The sequence below is a fragment of the Euleptes europaea genome, chromosome 4, assembly GCF_029931775.1.
Source record: "Euleptes europaea isolate rEulEur1 chromosome 4, rEulEur1.hap1, whole genome shotgun sequence".
NCBI lineage: Eukaryota > Metazoa > Chordata > Lepidosauria > Squamata > Sphaerodactylidae > Euleptes > Euleptes europaea.
In genome coordinates this window covers 110,154,507-110,176,454 of record NC_079315.1, presented here as the reverse complement: position 1 = coordinate 110,176,454, position 21,948 = coordinate 110,154,507, and the positions used below count along the sequence as shown (strand labels likewise).

The 21,948-nt window shown below is 43.7% G+C and overlaps 1 protein-coding gene across 11 annotated transcripts in view; it reads right to left on the bottom strand.

The window, feature by feature from the left end:
* Window positions 1-21,948, bottom strand: part of TCF4 (transcription factor 4) — a 426,474-nt gene that overhangs the window by 134,534 nt on the left and 269,992 nt on the right. The gene's annotated exons all lie outside the window — the stretch shown is intronic.

Here is a 21,948-nt window from a genome sequence, read left to right as displayed (position 1 = left end):
AAATTCTTTCTCCCACCCCCACAAAAGGATTAAAAAAAAAAAAAAAAGTTCCAGCCACCCTTTTCTTCCCCTAAAATTTCCACTCAACTGCCTTAGGGTAAAAGTGGAATAAGGTCCATTATTGAAGAGAATACAAATGCAGTTAATTGACTCCCCCTCTCTCTCTCTCCCTCTCTCTCTTTCTTTTTTGTTTTAATTTGATTAAAAAGCGAGTGGCAGGAAGGGAATCGTATGATGCACATCTAATAACTCTACCATCTGTCTCTGCTGCTGGCTAGCTCCCAGCATTGTACGCAGCTGCCTGAGAACTCGACTCAGAGAAAGAAGGGGGGGGGAGAGAGAAAAAAATTGGAAGGGGGAAGGAAAAAAAAACCCCCACGTCTCTGACCTCGCTCGGAAAAAAAAAAGGGAGAGAGAAGAGCAGTGTTTTCTGACTGCCTGGTCAACAACCTACAAAACGGGGGGTTGAGAATGAAACAGAGAAACATTGCTTCGAGGCTAAGCTTGGTTCTTCTCCCTTCCACCCACCACCACACTCAAGTCTCTGGCTGTCTTTTGGAAGCAGGAAATAGGTTAGGAGCAGCACAGCTTAATTCAGCCACAGAGCTGGCATTTGCTTAAAGGGAAACCGGTCGACGGGCCACGGCGGGCACCCGGACGGAGCACTTGCTCTTTTTAAACCCCCCCCTGGAGCATCCAGAGGAGGTGTTTGGATGTTTTCTTCACCTCTCAACAGCAGTTTGTGAATGCCGAATGAGAAATCTGTTCGCTGCTGTCGCTACTGGATGCTGTCCCTGGACGCTATCCGAAATGAAATGGGGGGGGGGGGTCTGTTCCCAATGCTTTGATTTCTGGGATTGCAAAAAAGAATTTCTAAAATTTTATCTTAAAAAAAAAATTCTCCCCCCTGACTCCCCAATGAAGCTTACTAGTATAAACACCAACAAAAAAGTGTTTAGAAGCAACCGCATCTTCTCCTCAATGTTGAAAAAAAACTAAAGCTTTTTCACTGCTTGTGGGTGAATTCTGCTTCTTGGGTGTTTTTTTTTTTTTTTTTTAAATCTAAGCCAAAAAATGGGGGACGAGATAAAATAAATAAATAAATGAATAAAGCGCAGAAAGAAAAGAAAGATTGGGACTGTCTTCAGCTTGCCAAATTCAGAGCTTCACAGGAAAGGAGGACCCCTGGGAATTGATCCCAAATGAAACTAAATAATTTGCATATGCTGAAGCAAATGCCATCTGAGCATACAGCTATTCTCCAGAACCAACTTTAATAATTCAAAGCACCTATTTCCTTACCACTCGACGTGGTAACAAAACACATACAGTATTAATAAACAGCAAGAGATGGTAATGTCAGTTCTGAGCAGTCGTCTTTGGCTAATGGTAAAGTTTTCTTTCGTGCTCTTTGTACCAATCTGCACAGAGGGTTGGGTCCATATGTATATCTTAGAGAGGGGAAAAGGGGAGCAGAGGGTTTATCAAACTTCCTTGCTCCGCATTTATTTGGGAGATTCCCCAGAGGTTCGGGTAAACAGTTCTTGAATTATAATCACACATTTCATTCAAATTTCATGCTTTGAGGATTTTTTCCTCATTAGAAGTTAGTTGTCAATCTGACAGGATCACATTTGTAACCTTTTAAACACCCTCTGTGTATAATACATAAGGCCAGGAAACCCAAGTAGGATAGGTCTACATGCTACAAAACGTAACAGCTACAAGGGAAATGGGGGAGGGTGGGGGTGGAATCTCATGACATATATGCCGAGAACTGATTATTTCAGGTATGAATAAATTTAGCGGGCTGAGTTATTTTGATACTTGGCATATAAGTTCAAAATGTCCACACAAATAACAAGCCAAGGTATCACTCCCTTTCCCCCACCACACATTTATCCACATATAGTCCTAACACTTTCAGAATATGCCATCTTGATATAAAGGTATACCTTCAAACCATGTGTGTCGGGAGGGGGAGAGAATCCTACAATGTACTGGATTAGTATAATATGCAACTGACGTTTAATTCTGGTAAAAGTTTACCCCAAAACTAGATTTGATTGACTTCTAAGCCACTAAATTCACTCTAATCAGTTCACAGTCACTGAAACAACCCTCTAAAATCGGACTAACACTGTAAGCTTTAATTACTGGCACCAGATAATTATGAAATTTCATAGGCTGATGTCTATAAGGGTAAACAAATTAATAATGATTGAGTACACTGGAAAGTAGCCTTGAAATAATGACCTTCCTCAACTCTTCACATATCTAGTTAAAAAGAGCTGTGGTATAAGAGCTCGGAAAGACCTGCTCCTAAGACACGAGAAAGGAATTCCACAGGGTAAAGCAATGCTGGGTCAGGTGAGCCGATAGTCTAAACTTGGAGCAAGGCAACTTCCCATATATCCTTAGTATCAACCTATGAGATCCCATGAACACAATTCAATAGGCCCATGTAAATACTCAACCTGTATACACACCAGCACCGAGCTGTCTGGCTCTAGCCATAATGCTCCAGCCCCACCTGACGCATCGGATGAAATGTTTGCATAGGGACACGTGGGATCCAATACATCTCAGCTCAATCTGACCCACGCAGCACACAATCAGGTTGCACAGATTGTTTGGGCAAGGCCTACCTGTGCTGGCCTCTGAAAGGGTCGTTTCCCGGACAGAAACGAGTGAACTGCTGAGCCATGCTGAGCCAGCACAATGAGATTCCCTGCCTCATAGAAGCATTGTGGGGACTTCTTTCTGCCCCCCCTCCCCAAAGGCCCTTTTTACCTGATGATGAAGTGCAGACACTGCTTCTCTGAGCTCGTTACACAACCCCCAATTTTCTTGCTTTTTCCAGACACAGCCATATGGATCTTGCATACGACATCACGTCAATAAAAGGCAGAGAGTGTATCAAGCGCCCATCTTGCAAGAGCTCTGAATGAACACTGAAATGGCTGGAGGATCTCTCTGCATTTCACAGTTTACACTTGCTACTCAGTTGATAGCTCAAAGGTTACCAATGAATCCACTGGCCGTCACCTAGGATCTTACCTGAACCGAATCTACACTCAAACATACAGAGCCACTAGCGGTACAGTCCTGTGTGGGTTTGCACCGTTTCAGCAGGCTTATGTGAAAGTTTCCCATGCCAGTATCTCTTTTTCTGTTACAATCATTAAGAAGAATGTGCCATTGAGTCACAACCAACTCATGGCGACCCCATCCACGATGCGTACCAGGTACGAGATACGCAGAGGTGGTTTGCCATTGCCATCCTTAGTGTTATAGTTGTACCATCAACCAAAATCCGAGCTCTTTTCTGCTCTTGACTCTGCAGGTTCTTGCTGAGTGCCAGAACACAATGGGGAAAAAAAAGATAGTAAGAAGGACAACAGCGCTGAGTTAAGAGGGAAGGAAGAGCATAGATAGTAGGGCTACATGGCTACTAGAAAAATCATAGAATCCTAGAGTTGGAAATGGCCATACAGGCCATCTAGTCCAAGCCCCTACTCAATGAAGGATCAGCCTCGAGCATACTTGACAAATTTTCGTCCAGCCGCTGCTTGAAGACTGCCAGAGAAGGGGAGCTCACCACCTCCCTAGGCAGCCGATTCCACTGTTGAACTACTCTTACTGTAAAAAAAATATTCCTAATGTCTGACTGGTACTTTTCGGCCCATAATTTATACCCATTATTGCAAGTCCTATCCTCTGCTGCCAACAGGAACAGTTCCCTGCCCTCCTCAAAGTGACAGCCTTTCAAATAAAGAGCAATAACGCCCCCATCAACCTCCTCTTCTCCAGACTGAACATTCCCAACTCCCTCAGCCTTTCCTCATAGGGCTTAGTCTCCAGGCCCCTGATCATCCTCCTTGCTCTCCTCTGCTCCCACTCCATTCTGTCCACATCCTTTTTAAAGTGAGGCCTCCAGAGCTGCACACAATGCTCCAGGTGCAACCTGACCAGTGCTGGGTAAGAAGGGATGGAGGAACAGTAGCCATGGGAGTGGGGCAATGAGGTCTAATAAATTCCTGGGATTCCAACTAGGGGAAGGTCACACCCTTCTGTACTTTTCTTCACATCCATGAGGGCTAGAGGCTTACTTTTCCAAAACAAACAAACCAGAGACAGAAGCGAGAGACTTATGCAAGGTACTACTGCTTGTCCGACCCAGACCCAACAGTTCAATATATCAAGCTGTCCAGAATGACATGCCCTAAATTTAGTCATTACAAGTCAGAATCCCCCAGGGACACAACATTACATTAAACTGTGAAGAGAACGGTTTTGAAATGTTTCTGCTCTTCCCACACAATGGGAAGTTGTAGTGGGTGAAGCCTCATATAAGTGAACAAACCAGCACAAGACAGATCTTCGCCCCCCCCCCATTCTAAATTAGGCTTTGGGGGTAATAGGATGCTATTGATTAAAAAAAAGAGAGCAAACTGCTAAAAATATAAACAGAGTTATCTGACAAGAAACAGCTTTTAAAAAAATAATAATAAATGTGTGTTGGTGTTTTAATCTCCTAATGCAGCGCTGTCAAATTTGCATCTGGACACAACATAACTACTTTAGGGATTTTCACTGAGCCAGGCAAAGGCAGTTGTTAAGCTACATTTTGTTGATCCAAAAAGCTGGTATTAATACAGATTGCTACAAAGCCAAGTCCCCGGTTATTCCAAACTAAACCGCCCCAACAGGAGTGGTTGCCATCAAATGTTGCCTGCTATTTTATAAAAGTTCATGTCAGTAATAAAAAAAAATTAACAACAAAAGGCATACATATGAGACAAAGCACATGTGTGTTTGCATGGGCATGGACATGTGCACACAACACACATACAGGTAAGGATACCCACACACACCCATACTCACATGCAGTGGAGATGCCGTGGTAATCTGGCATATTTGATTTCTAGCATGCACACGCAGCTCCGCCAGTGCAGGCCCACCCAAATGGACCATCTGTTTAATACTATCTATCCCTTGCATAAAGAATGCTTGTGTGCATCACCGAGATGATAGAGACTCCTGCAAACCTTTATTCGCTGGCCTGGCTTTCTCCTCCCTCGCGGGTCACTTTTTGCCCCCTCTGCTGCACCGTTGCCCAGTTTAAAAGCAATGCTGGATAAGCAAAGCAAATATACCTATTTGGACGGCAACGCGACTCCAGTCTCATTTAAACTGGGTCAGCAGATGCCGTGTGTGCCAGGGCCTAGGTGCACATAAAAGGCAACACACACCCCACAACGTTGAATTCTGCACAGGTAATTTCTTTCAGATGTCCCTCTCTCTTGTTGCTCGTTCATGCTTGAAATGCCCATCTTCCTCTCTGGATCTGGGTGCCTCCCTGTTCTTCTCTGAAGACCCGCTTCCTCAGAGTGATGTTAATGCATGCACAGACACAATGCAAACTGGCCTCGGACAGCTTTGGTTTTGAACAGAGAAACAATGGTGTGTATGTCTGTGTAACCCGTTTTTGCCCAAAACTACTTTGCAGGGTTTTCCAACGCAGAGAAAGAAAATGCAGTTCGGAAGAAAAACAAAAGATTTTGAGTTGAAATACGGCCAAAGGAGAAAGGATGAAGCACCCCTTCTCCCACAATTCTGTTCAAAATTACAGCCTCCAGGAATTACGTACATCTGCATGTAGTTTCAGAGGGCAACTGTGTTGGTCTGCATTACAGCAGTAATATTTGGGTCCAGGAGTACAAGATTTTGGGGATATGCGCTTCTGAGAGTCAAAGCTCTCTTTTTCAGTTATCTGACGAAAGGAGCTCTGACTCTCAAAAGCTCATACCCCCCAAAATCTTAGGTCACGACGGGTGGCCTTGTTAGTCTGCCTGTAGCTGTAGAAAAGAGGAAGAGTCCAGTAAAACCTTAAAGACTAACAAAATTTCTGGTAGGGTATGAGCTTTCGTGAGTCACAGCTCACTATCTGAAGAAGTGAGCTGTGACTCTCGAACGTTCGTACCCTACCAGAAATTTTGTTATTCTTTTAAGGTGCTACTGGACTCTTCCTCTTTTCTACTGCCTCAAAATCTTGTTGGTCTCTAAGGTACTACTGGATTCAGTTCCAGCTATATATCTGTATATAATCAAGACTTCTCCAGTCGTGCACCAACCTAATCTTTTCCTTACCTTTATCCAAAAATAAATGTTTTATTGCAGTAAGAAATGCCATCCAGTATGTAAATCAGACTTACTTTAGTGAAGCTTCTACCCAGATAAAAAAAGATAGGATTGCAACCTTAAATTGAACAAGTAGCTCCTAGAATATCTTAAAATTATTATTTTTCTCCAAACAGAAATAAATAAAAATATAACTACAGTGGTGGCAGGACTACAGATAAGCCTCTATAAAAGGTTTCCAAATATCTAAAAATATGCCCATATGTCATCTATATGCCATACGTTCAAATGTTGATAAAGCTGTAAGGTCCTCAACCCACTGGATTATTGCAGGTGGCCATTTATCATTTCAGTGCAGTAATATTCCAGTAATATAAAATTTTGTTGAGAGTAGACTCTCATTGACAGCTAGCATGGTGTAGTGGTTAAGAGCTGCAGACTATAATCTGGAGAACCGGGTTCAGTTCCCCACTCCTTCACATGAAGCCTGCTGGGTGACCCTGGGCCAGTCACAGTTCTCTCTGAACTCTCTCAACCCACACAGAGGCAGGCAATGGCAGACTCTCTCTGAACATCTCTTGCCTTGAAAACCCTATGGGGTCACTATAATTTGGCTGTGACTTGATGGCACACACACACTCCCATTAGTAACAAGCTTCTGCTGTCAAAGGGTTCTTCCACCTGTTCAGCCTCACCCCCTTGCTGCCCTTCTTGTTTTATTGTTGCACTGTGATCTTAGACTGTTCATTGGTTAGTCTTGGAAACCACTTCGAGTCCCGCTTTGCAGGGGAAAATCAGTGGGCCAGGCCCACATTAGAGGCTGAGATGGTTCTGGGAACCAGGGGATCCACTCCCCAACATAGGGGAGGGGCTTTGGCTCGGTGGTAGAGCCTCTGCTTGGAGTGCAGAAGGTCCCAGGTTCAATCCCCGGCATCTCCAGTTAAAGGGACTAGGCAAGTAGGTGATGTGAAAGACCCCTGCCTGAGACCCTGGAGAGCCACTGCCAGCCTGAGTAGACAATACTGACTTTGATGGACCAAGGGTCTGATTCAGTATAAGGAAGCTTCATGTGTTCATGTATTCAAGCATGCTTACAGCAGTGACCATAAATGCCAGGAACCATACATACTCCATGGATCCCAGCAGGGGTGCTTGCTCAACTCTACATTTGAATTGCTATTTGTTTGCAAACAGCAGCATCGAATAATCAGACAAGTGTTCATCTTTTTTGTTCAAACATTTGTAAGTGTTCTGCGTATCCGTTTTCTCTCTCTCTGCTCCTTCCACCCTTTGTCTGTCACCTTTGTGTTAATGTTTATCCCCAAAATATGTTTAAATCCTGCTGTGTGTCTTGCCTCTCATGTAACCTTCCCTGTTTTGCCTGTCCGACTCAAAGTTTGTTAGGACTGGATTTACCACAGCTATCCACCTGTAGGAAGGGAAGGCGGCTGGTTCAGCCCAATCTCCTCAGATCTCAGAAGCTAAGCAGGGCCAGTACTTGGAAGGGAGACCACCAAGGAAGACTCTGCAGAGGAGGACAATGGTAGAGCACCTCTGCTTAATCATGTGCCTTGAAAGCCTCTTGCTGGGGTCACCATAAATCAGTTGCAAATTGACGGTACTATACACACACACATCCACCTCTGCCATCCATTCGCCAAAGATGGGGGCAAAATCAACATATAAGAATTATTTTCCTTGGTTGTATCAATCCTACTGTGATGGGGAAAACAGCGTGATTTGTCTCTCAAGTGTTCAGCCTGGACCATTTTGCTTTGCCTCCCTGACTAATTCATGAACACATGAAGCTGCCTTATACTGAATCAGACCCTTGGTCCATCAAAGTCAATATTGTTTACTCAGACCAGCACCAGCTCTCCAGGGTCTTGGGCAGGAGTCTTTCACATCATCTATTTGCCTAGTCCCTTTAACTGGAGATGCCAGAGATCGAACCTGGGACCTTCTGCATGCCAAGCAGATGCTCTACCACTGAGCCACAGCCCCACCCAGATCTAGTGGGTTGTATTAACTGCAATCACATGTACTCGCATGGCTTCTTGGGAGCTATAGTTCCACCCAGTCAGTTCCACACATGCCATCAACAGCAAAAGCACGACACGGCACTGTTGCCAATGGTGTACAACCTGCTGCTGCTGTTGCTGACCCCGTGGCACACATAATCCATGTAACTGTGAGGATGCATCACCACTGGCTACCTGGCTAGCCACCATGCTACTAGATGCTGTCATTACACAAGAGTCAACATGATTTGAAATGCTGTTTGTTCACAAACTGTCAAGGCAATCAAAGAAGAGCAAAACCAGCATTGTGAACAAGGTAAACGTGAAGGCTGATCACTTTTAAAAATGAGAATCACAGGACTCCTGGTTCTCAGCCCTATATAGGAACCAACATTAGTTCTTCTCCCTACTTCCCCAGTAAATTGGAGGGAGAAGCATCAGAGAATCAAGGAGAAGTGAAGTACGGCCTGATCTGTATGGGACCCAATCTGTGGTCTGGATGGTATTCAACAAAATAATTTGGTTGCCCCCCAAAGTTTTTCCAGCAAAGACTGGGATGGGTCTGCCGGTCACTAACTCATACATACAGAGCCACAGCCATGTAAGAGTCTTCCATGAGTTATTACAGAGAGGTACTTGAAATATCCTGAACATATATCAATGTACTGAAAGCAACTGTTCCATTTTATAAATTCAGAGAACTTTGCAGAAATGCAATACAAGTGGAAATGTAGTGTGAAACTACACAACCACCAGGTTGACTTTAAAAACACTACTAATGACTGTGTTGTTGAAACTACTTATCTATGTAACTGGTGCCAGCAATGGTCGAAGGGGGAAACTTATTACTTCTGTTAGGACTCACTCTAAGATAAGTATCTGTTAGAAGCAACCACTGCCTTAGCTAAGTAATTCAACAGAGCAGGGACCTCTTTATGCAACGCCCAGTGAGGTGTTTATTGGACTTGCAGCTGAGAACAGAAGAACACTGTCCTGTTTTTTTTTTTTAATACCCCTGGTAGGCGGGAAACAGGCAAACGGAGCAATGTAGCTCTACTTGAGTTACCACAGCACAATACAACATTTTTTACAACTTCACTGCTGAAGCTGATCCATAGAATTGAGTTGTAAATAATTCACTTGTTACTCTGACAAGACAATCCTACAATCCGTTAAGCTTGTGTTTAAGCAAACTCGATTCTATTGATTACAGGGCAATTAAACACCCTGTCTTGTACACTTGCTGTGCATGCAAGGCAGAACGTCGGATCGGGGTGAGAGTCTCGAGGGAACATTGCGACGGGTGCACCGTCTCCTTGCTTTGGTGCGTTCTGCTGGTCCCACGCCCAGGATTAAGGCAGCAGCTGCCACTCAATACTCTCATTCAGCACATGGGAAGAAGCTGTGAGGAGACAGAAGAAGGATGCACATGCTTTTTCAGCATGGAGTGAAAATTAGGTTTCCACTGGCCTCTTGCTCTCCATCCTAAGGGCTTTGGCATGCCTAAAGCACCTAAAGAGCATGGCAACCTTGCATTGCGCATCAGTTGTACAAAACCATCACCATCCCACTCTTAGAGTCAACTCCATGCTGCTTGCTTTGTACAGGACACAGTAATTGCTGCTGTAGCACCAGTTAGAAGAAGGGAAGAAGAAGAGTTGGTTTTTATATGCCAATTTTCTCTACCACTTAAGGGAGAATCAAACTGGCTTACAATCACCTTGCCTTCCCCACAACAGACACCCTGTGAGGTAGGTGGGGCTGAGAGAGTGTGACTGGCCCAAGGTCAACCAGCTGGCTTCATGTGGAGGAGTGGGGAAACACATCCAGTTCACCAGATTAACCTCTGCCGCTCAAGTGAAAAAGTGGGGAATCAAACCCGGTTCTCCAGATCAGAGTCCACTGTGCCAAACCACTGCTCTTAACCACTACACCATGCTGGCTGGTTACTGCTTGCATCCCTAGAGTCACAGGCGCATGTAAGATTGTGCTGCTCTCTGAAATGCCCTCTGAACTAAAGCCATCTTACATGCTTTCCTGAGCATGGAGAGCCAAGTCTCCCTCTGTGCCCACTCTGGTAAGACATTCCAGAGGACAGGACCCACCACAAAAAAAAACCCAATTGATACGGACAATCCTAAGAGAGGGCACCCCAAGGAGAAGGCTGTCTGAAGATAGGGAGGGGCCATGGCTCAGTGGTAGAGCGTATGCTTGGCATGCAGAAGGTCCCAGGTTCAATCTCCGGCATCTCCAGTTAAAGGGACTAGGCAAGTAGGTGATGTAAAAGACCTTAGCCTGAGACCCTGGAGAGCCGCTGCCGGTGTGAGTAGACAATACTGACTTGGATGGACCAAGGGTCTGATTCAGTATAAGGCAGCTTCATGTGTTCATGTGTTCACAGAGTAGTAGTAGATTGAATGCAGGCATTTACCAGGAGATGTGTTGAGATCAGCATGAGGACCCTGGGCTGTGAGGGGCTTTGAAGATAGTACCCAGCAGCACATAGAATTGGGCCAGGAAACAATTAGTTTCTTAGTGTGTTGAGATTACTTTGTAGTCACTGGTTTGTGAATCAGGTTTTGGAAGTGTAAAGTTAACGGCATCTTTTCATCAAGTGCTCCCCCCCCCCCCGCCTTGTTTTCTAGGTTGCCGATTGCCGAACGAGAATTATCAGTTGCAATTTATAATCATGCTTGTCCTATGAATATATTTATATGAAACAAGCACGGACCAATTATATGTTAATATAAACTTTTATCCAACATGACACCGAAAGTGGGAGCTACCGTGTCACTGCGAGCACTTTGTCACAGACTTCCTTGCTCGGCGTTTTCTGAGCTAGTAACTTGCCTTGAAGTTTATAAGTTAATCATGGCTCTCAAATCATCCCCCTTTATTTTGTGTAGTGTCATCTCTAGGCAAAAGGATGCAAGATGATGAGTTTAAAATTAATTCATAAGTAAAGTGCTACAGACGACAGGTGGAAGGCTAAGAATGTCCTTAATGGACTGACTCCTAGTAGACAGATAAGCACTGAAAAATGTTTTGGCACCGTTGATTCCCGCTTTTCTGGTGGTGGAAAGGGACATCAAGTCGCAGCTGGCTTATGGTGACCCCATGGGGTTTTCAAGGAAAGAGACGTTCAGAGAGGGTTTGCCACCACCTACCTCTGCGTAGCAACCCTGGACTTTCTTGGTGGTCTCCCATCCGAGTACTAACCAGGGCCGACGCTGCTTAGCTTCTGAGATCTGACTTCAAGCTAGCCCGAGACTTCCTGCTTTCCTACTTCATATTAAAACACATGTCCTGGCCAGGATAGCACAAGCTAGCCCAATATTAGAAGCTAAGCGTGGTGTAGTGGTTAAGAGCAGTGGGTTGGAGCAGTGGACTCTGATCTGGAGAACCGGGTTTGATTCCCCACTCCTCCACATGAGTGGCGGAGGCTAATCTGGTGAACTGGATTTGTTTCCTCACTCCTACACATGAAGCCAGCTGGGTGACCTTGGGCTAGTCACAGCTCTCTTCTAGCTCTCTCAGCCCCACCTACCTCACAGGGTGTCTTGTGGGGAGGGGAAGGGAAGGTGATTGTAAGCCCGTTTGATTCTTACTTAAGTGGTAGAGAAAGTTGGCATATAAAAACCAACTCTTCTTCTTCTAAGAAGTGTCAGCCCTGGTTAGTATTTGGATGGGAGACAACCAAGGGAGTCTAGAGTTGCTACACAGAGACAGGAATTGGCAAACCACTCCTGAATGTCTCTTGCTTTGAAAACCCTACAGCTGGGCTGTCAAACATACAGCCTGTGGGTCAGATGCAGCCCCTTGAGAGCTCTTATCCAGCCCACAAGCCAGCCAAGGCAGCCACTCCCCCCAGTCCCGATCTGGGCTAGCAAGCCCACTGCGGGCTCACCAGACAAGGTTGCTACCCCCCCCCACACACACACACACTCGATCAGGGCTGGCAAGGAATGACCCGGCCCGACCAAGTGACGTTTATGTCATATATGGCCCCTCGTAACAAGTGAGTTTGACACTCCTGCCCTACAGGGTCACCATAAGTTGGTTGCGACTTGATGGGGGAGAGGAAGGAATTAAAGCACAAGCCCAAACCAAGACGTTGCTTGCCAACAAAAATCAATACTAATTTCTTAAGTTTGTACTAGAGAAAAACAGATAAGAGTCTACCAGGCATGTCATTGTGAATCTTGACAGTATTCAGAACTTCCAGTACAGACCTGCACCACTTGTCACTTACCGAGTCACATGAAGCCCCGCAGCTCCGTATGGCAGCCCACTGAGAGCTTACTAAACTTTCTGTTCTTGCTGTCTGCTTGGGACAGTAAAAACTGGGCAGGAGTGCGCGTCGAGCTCTTGGCAGGCTGCAGTGCATGTCTGGTGGCTGTGTTTGGCTTGGTGAGTCACAAATCATGCTGGCCCTGCTTTGGTTAAGTGAATTAATAGTCCAATTTTAAGGGACTGGGGGGGGGGAGGAGCAATCACCAAAGGCGAAGCACGCTGAACATCTTTGTTGGTATTCATGGCAGAAATGCCAAGAAATGAATAGGGTAAGAGCCAGGCAGAGGTGCTCGGAAAAGCTAACGCTAGACCAGATCCTCTGCTTGCGTTGTAACATAAGAACACAAGAAAAGCCGTGCTGGATCAGACCAAGGCTCCTCAAGTCCAGCAGTCTGTTCACACAGTGGCCAATCAGGGGTCTCTAGGAAGCCCACAAACAAGACGACTGCGGCAGCACCATCCTGCCTGTGTGCCACAGCACCTAATATCATAGGCATGCTCCTCTGATCCTGGAGAGAATGGGTATGCATCATGACTAAAAGCCATTTTGACAAGTAGCCATGAACGGCCCTCTCCTCCATGAACATGTCCACTCCCCTTTTAAAACCTTCCAAGTTGGCAGCCATTACCACAGGGATGTACCTGATTTGTTTCCCTTTTAGTCTTCCTTGACATCGTCCCGTTAACTTTCATGAAAATCAAAGGCATGCATAAACAACGCTAAATTATAATTTACAGTCAATCTATTTTAAACAAATGACATTTTCAAGATAGTCATCTGCCGCTGTCTCCTTTTCACAGTGTCACTCATAAAAGCTGAGAGAGTTAAAACACAGTGGACTGTAATCTTCCTTAACGTCCCAGCAGTGCATGAACTTGAAATGAATGTTGACACAGAACATAAAGCCATGTCGTGGTTATCTGCTGATTGGTGAACAGTGCCAGAAAGTCCTTCCACTCTACAATGGAACTTGGTTTATCTGCACACCAGACTACTGACAATATGACATGCAATCAGACTTGGAATTAATCTCATGGATCAACTACCCCCAAACAACTCGTAAGTAAAAGATCTATTAAACACAAGAAAAGCAAGCGCAAAGATTCTCACTGCATCCATAAGGAGGTTGTTTTAGATCACATCCAGCAGAACAAACACCAGGTGTGGTCCACCATTAGGAGGCATTATTTATACTTAAATTTAACTAGCAAGGCAAAATCTATACCCTAAAATGCAGCATTTTGATTGTGGGTTTTAAAATTCTTATTTGGCTCAATTTCTACCTGTCTATAAAAGGTTGGTAATGACTGGCTAAGAAAAAAAATGGTATTGGAACTAACTATAAAGTCTACAGTAGTTTTCAGGGGTGAAACTCCACCAGATCATCCATCACAAACTCAAGAACGTATTGACCACACTGGTTCTGTCTCTCTTTAGGTGAAACTCCAGCATCACATCCATGATGCAATAAACACCATGGCTGCTACCATAAGCCTGTTTAAGTGCCAGTAAAATATTTCTGCAAGAAGAGATGAATTATTTTATATCACTGTGCAGCCCTGACCTGGATAGCTCAGGCTATCCTAATCTTGTCAGATCTCAAAAGCTAACCAGGGTCAGCCCTGGTTAGTACTTAGATGGGAGACCACCAAGGAAATCCAGGGTCATCACCCAGAGGTAGGCAATGGCAAACCAACTCTGAACGTCTCTTGCCTTGAAAACCTTATGGGGCCGCGATAAGTCAGCTGTAACTTGACGGAACCCCCTCCCCTGTAGAATGCGCAATAAATTTGGAAGCAGTGTGTGTGAGAACATGCGATCCTATCAATGGGATGTCAAGTATAACAGACTCATGAGCCAGGTGAGAGAGAATAAATCAGGAGGGACTGGGGGGAAAGGCTGCTGTTGGTTCAAAGTGGTTTGTTCCTTTTGTGGATTAAAAAAACCCTGTAGAATTGGAATTATTTTGTAATGTTTTAAGTTTTTGTAATGATCGGAACCAGTAACTTTTATAATACAATACAGTGATCCACCATCCCATGAATTTGCATGTTAAAAAGTTAAGGACCCAGACCACTTACATACAATTAAAGCACTTAATAGTAAATAAAAACTGTACTAACAACCAAAGACACCCTCCTCTCTGTTCTATACGCAGTAAAAATACAACAAAACGGAACCCAAAAAAGCACAGTGATTTGAGATGTAAATGAGTTTTTAAAAAACGGACACAAGAAATATAAAACCTGTGCATTCAGTACAATAAATCAAAACAGGGGAAAATTATTGTTCTGGTTGTTGAAATAGTTTTCCAGTTACAATGTCTGAAGTAGCCTAGTACTACAACCACCTTAATTTAACAAGCTGCAACTTGGCTGTCATTTGGCGATGGAGTTTAGCACATGCAATTCAAGTGTGGCGGAACACGCTTCCTGGTCTTACAATTGCTTTTTGGGTAGATCTGTTCCCTTCTAGCATTTAAACATTCATGTGTGGCTTAACTCAAAGTTGCACTGCGCAGGAGGATAATTAGTGATGAGCATTAAGTACTCCATGTTCTTTTCTGATTAGGGGAATCCGTCTGTAGGGATGCTGAGCAGTAGCCCAAATATTCCGGCAATATGAAATTCAACTTGGAAAGAAAAACCCAAAGGTGATTTGGTTTTCTAGGAACACAGATATGCTGAAATGTGTTCACTTTGCTTTAACTTCCGAAGGATTTTTTTTAAAATCTTCCATAAGTTTTTGTACACACATTTGAGGAAGTGTGGAGCACAAATCATTTTCATGGTTCACCAAATAAGGGCTGGATGTGATATGAGCACAACAGCACATGGAGATGCCCCCCCCATTTCCTTAAGTAACCCCCCTGCATAATCTGTGCATTCATGTTGGTGAGGAAACAGGAAAACAATGCTCTGTTAAGAAGAAGACTCCTTTTTTTAAGGAGAATCAAACTGGTTTACAATCTCCTCCCCTTCCTTTCCCCACAACAGATACCTTGTGAGGTAGGTGAGGCTGAGAGAGCTCTAAGAGAACTGTGACTAGCCCAAGGCCACCCAGCTGGCTTCAGGTGGTGGAGTGGGGAAACCAACCTGGTTCACCAGATTAGAGTCCACCGCTCATGTGGAGGAGTGGGGAATCAAACTCGGCTCTCCAGATTAGAGTCTACCACTCATAACCACTACACCACACTGGCTCCTAAGGGACTCCTCTGCAACGCACTGCTGCGTTAATGCTCATCTGGATCAAGCTTTATGCCATTTTTTAATGTGACATTTAAGTATTATTAAGAAATTAATTGTTTCCTGGCCCAATTCACTGTGCTGGGTACTATCTTCAAAGCCCTTCATGGCCTAGGGTCCTCATGCTGATCTCAACACTTCTACTGGTAAACGCCCGCATGCAGTCTACATCTTCAGACAGCCTTCTCTGTGTGGTGCCCTCTCTTAGGATTTTGTCCTTATCACTGGCCCTTTTTTTGTGATGGGCCCCGTCTTCTGGAATGGCTTACCAGAGTGGGCACAGAGGGAGACTTGGCTCTCCACGCTCAGGAAGGTGTGTAAGATGGCTTTAGTTCAGAGGGCACCTGGTAAAGGGTCAACTGTTTGACCCAGTCTAGGCCCAATCTTGTCAAACTTTGGAAGCTGATCAGGATTGCCCCTGGTTAGTACTTGGGTGGGAGACCAGCTAGGAAGTCCAAGGTTGCTATGCTGGGGCAGGCCTCTTCACGTCTCCTTTCCCTGTAAACCCCATGGGGCCACCCTAAGTCCACAGCAACCTGATGGCACCAAAATGTCTGGGAAAATTTTAACCTGTGTGCATGTAACCTGCACATTTTTTAAACCTCATTCATGGACCATGCTGTTGTTTTTATTTCTTATGTGTTTTATTTAAAACATTTTTAAGCCACCTCTCTACCCAACTTAAGAGTCCCGAAGGCACCAAAGAAATAATTAAAACAAGATTAAAAACACATATAATTATATAAAAACAATTTTAAAAGAACATAATAAACAAACACATGAACAGGAGAAAGTATCAATGAGAATCAGGGAGGGAACGCCAGATGAAACAAAAAAAGTGTTCACTCGCTGGCAGAAGACAATGATAGAAGGGGACAGGTGAATCTCCCTGGGAAGGGAATTCCATACTTTTGGTGCCATGACCAAGAAGGCCCTTTCCTGGATTGCCACCCATCTACCCTAAGATGGCAAGGGCATTGGAAGCAGGGCCTCCAAAGATTACTGTAGTGGTAGGGTAGGTTCATATGGGAACAGGTGATTCTTAAGATAAGCAGGCCCCCAGGCATATAGAGCTTTGTTTAAAGGTCTATACCAGGCACCTTGAATTGGGTTTGGAAGCAAATTGTTAGCCAGTGTAGGTAGAACAAGATTGGAATGATATGGTCCCTATGACCCATTCCTGCCAGAATTCTGACCTCAGCATTCTGCATTGTATCTTCTGGACATTCTTCAAGGGCAGCCCCACATAGGTCACACAGCAGTAGTCTAATCTATATTTTTGTGTTGCGTTGTTTTGTTAGCTGCATTAAATCTAAGGAGGTAAGACAGGATATAAACATTTTAATACAAGAAACAAGTACTTTCACTTCACGCACATGAAGTGTCTTAATACCTGAAATATATCAAATTAAAAGGTCTGATTTCTATTGGTTCTTTAATATGATAATGCATCCCATTACAGAATAATATGACACATCAGAAAATCTTACAGGGAGAGCTTTTCTAAATCACAGAACAGTGCACCCAAGGATTTTAGAAATGTCCCCCGTAAATGGCCATGGTGGACATAAGGAATTCTTTGGAAAGTCATGGGGACACTTTCTCAGACACCTCATGGGCACTGGAAGACACTCTCATGTCCCTCTGTTCATTCAAGATCAAAGGAAGATCTTTAAAATCTGATGGAGACGAATCACATAAAATCCCAAAAGGCGATAAGGAGATTAAACTCTAATCAGGACAAAGCTCTGAGAATCCAGTTGTCTCTTTTTTTGTGTGTTTATCTTTGCTCTTACCTCTGAGCAACAAACCTGAAGTCACAAAGTCAGGCAGCTACTACCTTGGGAGAACTGATGAGAATGAACATTTCTGAGATCACACAGCTCTGCATACGTACTTACATTTGTCTATTTTTTTATATCCATATGCCAACTAACATAATGAAATATGTTAATTTTTAATAATATTTAGAAGTCCCCCAAAAAGCTCCAGCACAAAATTAGCATACTACAAAAAAGAAAACAGCAAGAAAAAATTATTTCCTACTCTATTCAGAAATTAGATTTAAAAACAGGAAAATTATTCGTGGCATCATAGCCTGGATGCTTCATATACGGATAGGCGTTGTTGGTAGGGTGAACGTTCTCAGTGAAGAAGTTGGGTGATTTAAATTTTACAAAATAAAAAGAGTGTGTAGTCATAAACACGCTGTCATATTACTAACCTTAAAAAAATTAAGTAGTTTTTGCAGTTACATACAGGGTTACAAGTGCAGTCAAGAGTCAAATATGTAGAATGCTGGCTGCTAAGTTAGATGGCACCCCTGCCCAAAATATGCATGGATCACCCAGTTTTGGTGAAAAGTTTTTGGGTCACAGAGCTGTGACTTCAAAGGTTTTATAGCTCTGTTCCATTAGATTATAATGACTACTGCAATGTAAGAGCCCCAGGATTGGATGAGGAAGAAAGTGCCCAGTAAACTAAAAGGGACAAAAAAAATTCCAATGCCATTTTGGTTTTTAATTAGAGAGATTCTGCTACAATATGTTAGAGCTGTGTTTGTAAGTGCCGTACCAGTCATTTAGACAACACTTACAATAAAAAAGTACTTTAGATGGCCTTTGGTTTGATCATTTGTACAATCACTCTGTGACACACTTCGTTTATTCAGTAGAAAAGAGCAAGAGTCCAGTAGTACCTTAAAGACTAACAAAATTTCTGGCAGGGTATGAGCTTTCGTGAGTCACAGCTCACTTCTTCGTATGCAATCGGTTCCAGACTTACCCGGAGCCAACTTTGGTGTCTGGGGCGGGGGTTGAGAGCAGCTGAGCAGCCTCGCTCTCCCGATCTCTGCTCCTGGGGGCTTGCCTGATTGGGCTAGGGAGTCGATTGCTCCCGACGAGTCAGGTGGGGGCCGGGAGGCTGTTGCTGGGCAGGTGAGGGGAGGCTTCGCCGGGTCCCTACCCCACTGCTCCGCATATGCCCTGACGGCCCCGCCTATCGCCTCAGTCTGTCTCCGGCTTTGGCCCACCCTCCCTCCCTAAGGGCTATAGGTGTTGATGTTAGGCTATATTTGTCACAATTAAGGCGGTTTACGCATGGGGCTGGATGGGTTTTGATGGGGGGAAGCGGCCTGCGTGCCCCTTCCTCAAACTGGGGGACCCCAATAAGGGGTTTTGGGGGAGGCCAAGGGTGTTGAGTTGCCACATAGGGGGCGGCAGGTTTGGCCTCTACCTGAGTGACGGGGGAACACCAAGTGGCGCAAGCCCCGGCATATCCCACATACCGTCATCCCACATACCTGCATCAGTTCGCAGCGGGCCGGCTGATGCCCCCATCCAGCCTTCCCATGCTTCGCCAATGCGTCAATAACATTGTTGCCATTAACTTTAGTTGTGGCCATGTTTTTCCAATATGAAAAATGTTTTCCAATAAAAAATAATGTTCTTTGTTAATAAAATAGTTATATGTTTTGAAGAGTTGAGTAATAGCTTACTTATATTAATCCTCAGCCCAACAGCCCTCGGACAACAAATTAATTCATTCAAGACATGTTAGGGGTCCCCCAAAAAATGATCCACAAATTGGGTTACAACAAGTAACATAACATAAAAAAACAAGTTAAAACATCCAACAAACACTAACAATAAAAAAAATCTAAAAAAGACCCACTATCAAAGAAACAAAGTAATCTAAAACCTCAAATGACAACAAGAAAAAACAACCAGCAAATCAGCAGCGCTAAACCATTGTTTTACCCAACATTCTGAATATTTCCATATAAAAAGGATTGGGGGGGAATAAGCCTTTTAAGCCAGAAAATCTCAAAGCCTCAGTGCTGCCACGAAGAAGGCCCTGCCTGCCCCCAAGTACCACCTGTTGCGTCTGTGATGGCAGGTAATGCCATCCAGGGCTTCATGAGTTGACTTAACTGCGCAAATTATGTGGGAGATTATGTGGGAGAAGGGGATCCTTGATGGAGTTTGTTGCTACCTCTTGTTTTATATGTGGATGAGAGAGGTTGACAGATAGTGACATGAACAGAAAGTAGTTACAAAATGTAACCTCCCAATTGTAATCTAACACTTGTCTACTGGATGACACTGGTTTCTAAAACAAGTACCTGCCATTAAAACAGTAACCGGTGGAGAAATGTGGGGGTTTACAAAAAAGAAATGAATGGAGGAGGAGGAGGAGTTGGTTTTTATATGCCGACTTTCTCTACCACTTAAGGAAGAATCACATCGGCTTACAATCACCTTCCCTTCTCCACAACAGACATCCTGTGAGGTAGGTAGGGCTGAGAGAGCTCTAAGAGCTGTAACTAGCCTAAGGTCATCCAGCTGGTTTCCTGTGTAGGAGAGGGAAACGAATCCAGTTCACCAGATTAGCGTCCACCACTCGTGTGGAGGAGTGCAAAATCACACCCGGTTCTCCAGAACAGAATCCACCGCTCCAAACCACTGCTCACCACTTCCTAATGCTAAATCCATCTGGAGTCTGCATTTGCCATGCACATTCCTCTAAGAGAGCTCCTCTGGAGAATTAAACAGTTATACTGCGACTGGCTCCTAATGGTCTTCCTCAGACTTATGTGGGGTGCAGTCAGCATGTTCAAGGAAGAAGAAGGTAAGCAGTGATCCCCCCCACTAACTTGTAGTGGACTTCTCTAAAAGCAAATTAATTGCCCATGTAAAGTAGTTGCAGCAGCTGTGCTTTGGCTCCCTATCTTTAACCCCATCCTGGCTTTTATGGGGTTTAAATCAGAGTTATTTAGCATCGCTTTCGAGATATTTTCAGTAGCTAAGATTTTTGCACTTGGATTGCCCTTGATTCGTTCTTACAGTGGGTACTATTTGTTGGGATCAGGTTATTGCCTGAACCCCAGCAATACATTGCAAACATGTTTTAAACTCTTCTGCCGAATATTCTATGTCAGACAAAGCTTTGTGAAATGCAAACATTTGTGGTAAATGGTCTAAAAATGGGTTGAGATGATTCAAATTATAACAGAAAAGCCCAACACTGCAGTTCAGAGAATGGCAGTGAAATAGTTAACAGACATATGCTGTATAATTAGGAGATGCATTAATGATTATGAATAGTAAATGATTTGGTGCAAGGGAAAAAAAACCTAGTCAAAAGGGACATGCACCTATCTTACATGTTTTTTAGTAACTGTATAAACTAGAGATTTCTGCTATTAAGAATCCCGCATTATTGGTGTAAATACTTCCAAGGGTACATCAAATTGTAATCTTTCATACGACATCCATCAAACCAGGCTGGAGATTTTGACAAACATTAAACACAGTAAGGAGGCAATTATGTATGCATGATTTAATCTGCAACTAATTAATATGCAAATTTATTCATATGTTAGTTACTAAATTAAAAATGCAAAGAAGCCCTTATGGTGATTCTCAAAAATTTTGCACAAACAGAACATTTAAAATGTAAGAAAAATGAAGTTTTTTGGAAAACCTGCAGCATACTTTTAGCCTTTTCGAAACCTGTTGCATGGAGAAGGTTAAAAATATTTGCTTTAATATTGGGGAAGGATAAATGGAGTGCTAATTTGATGTGAGAATGTGGGAAAAGAAAGGTTAAACATGATTCTATCAAAGTCTTATGAGATGCACCTAATTATCAAACAAACCGTATTCTATACCCAGTTCTTATAACTTACAAAGAATTTCAGAGCAAACATTGTTCCTCAGACTGATATTTTGGGGAGACGGGCTGCTTGTTTCTTCTTTACATGGACACATGGACAACTTGGTACTGAATTAAACTCTCTCTTTTCATATCAGTGAATTTCGTTTTCAACCCAGTGAAGATAATAATATTTTCAGGCCAGGATTACTAATGTTTCGGTGGCGAGTGGGCACAACATTTTTGCTTATCTAAACATACCCCTGAAGAATAAGATTAAAAAAAAAAATGAGCGGAGGCTAAAGAAAGCTGTCTGGGAAAGAAGAATGGTAGACGCTGCTTCTTAATTTCATCCCAGATGCCTCTTGAAAGAAAGACAATCAAAAGAAATATCTGAAACCATCCTTGATGCAGGTTGTTTCTGCAGTAGCCCTTATTCTTTCAGTCCAGATTTTCAAAAGGGGGGATGCCAAAGGGTTACTGTAGAATGATAATCGAAAGGTCCACGGAACAATTTTAACCTTCATCACCCCTGCAACCTCTCAAAGGTCTCTGACATATTGAAGATGAACTAGAAAAAATATATATC